General features: G+C 45.1%; 1 pseudogene; it reads left to right on the top strand.

The window, feature by feature from the left end:
* Positions 1–4,087: 4,087 nt before the first annotated feature.
* LOC109254935 (ubiquitin-like) lies at positions 4,088–4,470 on the top strand (annotated as a pseudogene).
* Positions 4,471–6,487: the final 2,017 nt, after the last annotated feature.

The raw sequence follows: 6,487 nt of genomic DNA, 5'->3' as shown, positions 1-6,487 counted from the left end.
ACAGAGCCTGACGTGGGGCTTGAACACACGAATCGCAAGATCATGACCTGAGCCAAAGTCTAACACTTAACCAACTGAGCCTCCCAGGCACCCTCAGGAGCCCCTATAAAGGAACAATCGCATTACTTGGCCGAGGTTACCCAATGCTCTAGTGCCCTCCGGCTTTGTAGGGTTCTGAGCAGGAAGCAGGTGCTCATCAAATACTTGTCTACTAAATGAGTAAGTCTACCCCTGATTTTTATCCACGTCATCCTGACTAGTCAGATTACAGTTTGCGCCTATCCTTGAGCAATGTCCAGAGAGGCACAAAGACAAATCTGTGATGGGGCTGACGGTTAGAGGACATGGAGTTCAGGGAACAGCTGGGGAGGGAGGACAGGAGGGTTCAGGGTAACGAAGTACAGCTTGAGGGCCTCAGGCGCCTGTCAGGAGGAAAAAAAAATGAAATGATAAGGGGGTGTCGGCGAAGACAAAGGTGTCTGCCTGGAAACCTCAGAAGGCAACCTGGGAGCCTCCCTCTTTTGGGGAGGAACGTGAATCTAGCCCCATACTCTGATGCTTCTCTTTTCTGTTGCCTCTTCCCCTAGTCTCCAAGGGAAGCAGACTGTGTTTGTTTGTTGTGCATGGCGCTGCAATACACAAACAGATTGACATAAATTTATGCCAGCCTTTCTTGTTTAAAAACATGAATTATTCAAGAAATATTACAATATTAATTAGAAATCATTAAAATACGAGTGTTGGGGGAGGGAGGAATGAGATAGTGCATTAGCAAAATCGCATTTAGCCCAAACATAAAGTGTGCCAAAGCCGCTTAATCATTGTTTTGATAGTCAAAATACCATAACACCAGTTTCGCAGAACGGGGGAAAGGAAGACTCTTGGAAGCTTCTGCTTCCCGTTATTATTGGCGAGATTAATTATTTATGGAGCTCCGGCAGTGTACTGGGTGCTCCAGAAGACACAAATAAGAAGAGGTTTCTGCCCGAAGGGCATAGGAGAGAAATCAGAGCGGCACCAAGTTCTGACACACACACCCAGCCGGTGATTAATGATCAAGAGGACGAGGGGATTTTGCTTTGACTTTTCAGTTTGCTCAGTGCTTTGAGTTTTCAGCTTTCAGAGGAATCACAAAGTGAACATAGTTCCTAAAGAATTCCATGGAAGACGTAAGCTTTCGGGAGCCCTATAAGTGAGAGAAATGTATATATCCGGAAGCTTAGTGTCCATTTGCAAACTATGGAGGGCAGCAACAGTGAACCAGGATATTGAAAGGCATTCATTGTATTGGGTAAAATAGGTCTGGAGGGCTCCCTGGTGATGGTGATTATTTCATATTTTTTACGTGTCCACAAACTACAATTGTTACACAAAAGCACACTTGATAGAAATTCTGCAAATCATGAAGGTTACAACCTGGTGAACGTGTATTATCATGTACACAAATACAACCCTGGTGCCGACATACGGTGATCATTTAAGAAAGGGACCTCAGTGTGAGTGATACAACAGTGCGTGTGAAAGACAAGATCAGGAAACATAGTGAGTCAGTTGATCTCAGTTTTTAGAGGGGCCATTTTGACCGTGAATTAACTATTTCATGGTGGTAGGGAATCACTCCAAGGCTGTTACATGGAACACAAATAGGATCCTTGTGACCTTAATTGATTACAATAGCTTCCACGCTGCACCAGAAGAGGTTGAATCAATGAGCAAGTGATTATCACACCCTGCAGGATATGGGCAGGAAAGAGCGAAAGCAGGCTTGCAGAGAGCCGGTTTTGGAAACTAGTTCCACCTTTTGCCCCATTTGGCTTAGTTCGTGCCCAGCAACAGCCTGTGGTCATGCCCGAGCACCATCAGCACTGACTTTAAGGTGTGAAGATGGGCATGGCAGAAGGAGCCACGGAATCTTTCAGTCATACCCAAATTGACAAGACCTTGGAAACTGCCAAGGACATTCGGGCTATGCTGTTTCTCCCTCATTTAGAACAAGAGCCTGTTCTATTGCACGATAAAGAGCACCTAGTCTACGGCTCCCAGACTGTGGGGACTTTGTCTTATTCCCTCCCCATCCCCATCACAGGTCAATCTCCACATATTCAGAAGAAGAGCTGGAAGGTAGGGTTTGAAGCCCTTATGGCTGGAGTACAGAGTCAGGAAATCAAATGGGTCTAAAAAGAAAGAGGTAGCAGCTGAAGAAGGAGAAGTGAATCCAGAAACAAGGAGACACAAACCCGGAAAAGCCAATCTCAAATACAAGTTGGGAATCTAGACCCGCAGTGGATCAAAGTCTTGGGAACGGCAACAATCACAAAGGAAGAGACGAGTGAATTCTCCAGGGCCTGCTCCAACTGGCTTTTTATTTCTTTTTGCAATTCTCATGGGTGTCTCCTCTCACAGAGTGCCCTTGGTTGCTGAGGGAGCCTTCTGACAGACTGCATAGGCTCTGGGATGCTCAATAAATATTTGTGGGGTGAATGACTCAATGATTTTAATTTCGGTTCAAGTCCATCTAGGCACCAGCAGATGTTCAGGGAATCTAAATTAATGTACTTCCCACTCGACGTATATAAATTGACCGATATTACTAACAGGATGTGGAGACAGGGTTGGAACAAATGTGACTATTTATAAAAATCAGAGCTAAGTGAGGCAGTTATAGAACCTTAGAAGTTGGGTCATTTTCCACACTCGTTAAGCAGCCTCCAAACAACACTTGGCTTGTAGCATTTGCATTGGTTCCTCGCATATTGCCCAGTATTGCCATATGTCCCTTCCCATACTGACACTTTTATTTTTCTTGTGCATCTGAACCCTTTTTCTCTCCACTTGGCTAAGACGAGGGAATCTGCGATCACTCTGAGTTCAGGTCCAAATGTGTGTTAACTAACTCTCTTTTTGTCATTCTCAAAATACACACACACACACACACACACACACACACACACCTCATAGTCACACAAAAGGAGAAGTTAGTATATTAACTTTTTCATTAGATACACATTTTTTTTTAGGAATGTTGCCTTTAACTTCTGGGAGTGGGAATAGGAGTTATTTTTAAGGCTACAATAATAGCTGTAATAATAGGCCAGAAAAACAACCAGCAGAATAAAATAAAGGTGAGAATCCATTTGGAAGAAAATACGAGTATGATGGGATACTTGACCCCACAAACATGACCTCAATAGCTGATCAAAAGCATTGTGCTTTCCAAATGATCAGGACGCAATTTAATATAGTAGTAACTGCCCAGGTTACAAGATCAACTGTCACAGTCTGAATTTCTTTGAGTTCATGTTTACAAGCTCTGAATATCTCGGCAGAATAAAAAGCTCAAAAACAGCATACCGCCACTTGAAGCAAAGAACTTAGCAAATGCTTCTTGATTCATTTATTAACTGACCGGGCGTCCAGGTTGAATTCAAGTGCACCCTGCTAAGGCTCGGTCTCCGCTACAAAAGCAAAGTACGGGGAAGAAGCGGTAACAATAGCGACAAAACTTGACTCAGATGGTCATGCTCCAGTTAACACGATGGACTAAACCTCTCATCCCATGCCTATATCCTCTGGGATGGAATGGAGGCCAAGAAGAAGTGTGGCACCTCTCAAGAGGGAAACTTTAAGATGAGAAGAAATATGTTTGTATGCCACGTATACACATACTTGGCACCGTATTCTTCATAAATATACTCATAAAATGCTCTTAAAAGTTAGGTTTTACTTGAAACCGTGTAGGCATGCACCAGACTGATTCATCAGAAACCCCTAGGATCCAACAGGATCTAGGATCTTTTGGGGAAAGGAACCATACCCCAAAGTACCAGGACCATCTGAACTAGGGTCAGCCTACCTGAACTTGAGAATCCTCAGAGCCAACACCGCACCACACCTCTGAGAATATGCACGGTGCCCTCAGGCCCTGTGGGTTCCAGAGCAAAATCAAGAGGGAAGGTTGCTGTCTCCTGGCCAGAAAAGCCACCCTGGGCTGCGTACCTCTTACTATGTTATTAAAAACAAAACGAAACTCTCTTCAAAAAAGGTGGTCGAGCAGGCTGGAGACAGCGGCCCTGCAGCAGACACAGAGATGCAGATCTTTGCGGAGACCCTGATGGGCGAGACTATCGCCCTTGAGGCTGAGCCCATGACACCAGTGAGAATGTCAAAGCCACAATCCAAGACAAGGAGGCCATCCCGCCTGACCAGCAGCGTCTGCTTTCTGTGGGCACACAGCTAGATGATGGTTGCACCCTCTCAGACTACAATACCCAGAAAGAGTCTACCCTGCACTTGGCGCTTCACCCGCAGGGTGGCACCACCGAGCCTTCCCTCTGCCAGCTGGGTCCAGAAATACAACTGCGACACGACGGTCTGCCGCAAGAGTCAGGCTCGCCCGCACCCTGCGCTGTCAACTGCCGCAAGAAGTAGAGCCACACCAACAACCTGCACCCCAAGAAGAAGGTTACATAAGGCTCATCCACCGGCCCTTCCTTTGTCTGCAGGGTGACATCTGGCCTGAGCCCCAAGGCCCGTGGGGCTCAATAAAGTTTTCCTTTCATTGCAAACCAACCAACCAACCAACCAACGAACCTCAGGAAATCCACATCTTGCCTGGTGCAAAAGCTCTCACACGTAGTACACAGTTTCAGTCAATCCTGGCCTCAGGGAAAACCCACGGTGCCCTAGATATGACTAGAGCAGGACACTAAGGACTTTCCATCATTCTTCTCTAGACATTCTTTTCCTCTCCCACTATAGCCTCAATGCATAGATTTCTAAATGTTGAGAGTCTGGATCATGCTAATTAGAAATAGTTTATGCCAGGGCACCTGGGTGGCTCAGTCACTTAAGCAACTGAGTTTGACTCACGTCATGATCTCACAGTTCGGGGGTTCCAGCCCTGCATCGGGCTCTGTGCTGACAGCTCAGAGCCTGGACCCTGCTTCGGATTCTGTGTCTCCCTCTCTCCCTGCCCTTCCCCTGCTCACACTCTGTCTCTCTCTCAAAAATAAATAAACACGAAAAAAATATTTGTTTAAAGAAATAGTGTATGCCATAACATAACCTGGCAGAGTCAAAGGGCAACAGGATGCCTGTATTTGAGTGTGTCAAAACTGTAGCAAGAGATTGTTCTTTCCATTCTGTCATCCTGTGGAAAAATGCTCCATAGTGACCATCCACAGATGTGTTCAGATGTCTGGTCATCCTAAATCCTTCCCTTTGAAAGCCTAGCATGATGGCAACTTCTTCAACCTTCTGGATAGGGATACTTTATATACTGCACTGGTTATCACAACATAAGGTACAATTTACTGCAGCAGGAAGAAAATAACCAGCGGTCTCAAGATGAAACCCTCATTCCAGTGCATTTTAATACTTACTGTTTTTAAAGCATCGGGGAATCTGCATCTTGCCCACGGCAAAAGTTCACAGAAAATATGATTACACTAATATCAGTGCCAGGTGTGGTTGTCGTCTGCGGGCCAAGGAGCAAAGGCCACATAGAGTCCTAACTGTCCGTATGAAAGGCTACACCTCCCTAAAATTAAAGCCAAGAAACCAGAGCAGAGGAGACAAGTAAATATCCCCTTTCCCCGTGGCACCTCCTGCCTAATGGGAATCGTAGTTAATGATCTGAATCGAAAGCGAAGTCTTGTTTTATGGAATGCTCACTCTTTGTTAAGCAAAGCTGTTTGGGCGAAGGACCATTCTATTGATTTAAAAATTGATTTCTTTTTTTCCCCCTTCATATAACTAAAACATGGCTCACAAATCACAGCTCTTTTATTCTTCTGGCTACAACCTAGGCTGAATCTCTCCCAACCTACTCACCGAGGGATGTCTGATGGAGGAAGTAGGAACATTTGGACAGAGATTGTTCAAGATTCTATTAAAGGTTTCAAGTGGCTTCCTTTGAACATTTGGTAATTTATATTTCGAGTCCCTTGGTGTAATTATTGTAATTATCATTAATCATCAACTTCCAGACCCAATCGAAACACAGAACATTGGAAAGGTCAAAGCAATGGAGAATTCTACCAATTCTTCACAGAAGATACGAGGCATTAACATTCTGATGCTCCACTTGTGTGACAAAGATTGTAATGAAAACAGAAAATAGCAAAAGATTAATGTGTTCTCATGATAAGAATCATCATAAGGAAAAGAGAAAGTGGAGCAAACTTAACCCACTCCTGTCACAGAGGCATGGTGATGAGTGGGGTTGAGGCTCAGGGGCGGGCTGTGGCAGCTGGGCCTGACCCTGCCGAAGAAGAGCATGCCTTCCTTCTCTTGTGGAGTAACAAAAGATAAGAAACGAGCTCAGGAGCACAGTAGGTCACATTTTGAACAATTCAGTGGACTCCTGGTTGTCTCTCTGGCTCCTTCCCTAAGTATCTGGCTCCAGATCAGATCACTCACTGGACCTTCGAAGCCATATCACAACCACCTGCTAGACATCCACCTGCATGTTCAAAACAGGACTCAT

The sequence above is a fragment of the Panthera pardus genome, unplaced genomic scaffold (assembly GCF_024362965.1).
Source record: "Panthera pardus isolate Hobbes unplaced genomic scaffold, ASM2436296v1 HiC_scaffold_24, whole genome shotgun sequence".
In the NCBI taxonomy this organism is placed as follows: domain Eukaryota; kingdom Metazoa; phylum Chordata; class Mammalia; order Carnivora; family Felidae; genus Panthera; species Panthera pardus.
This window is presented reverse-complemented; position numbering and strand designations above follow the sequence as displayed.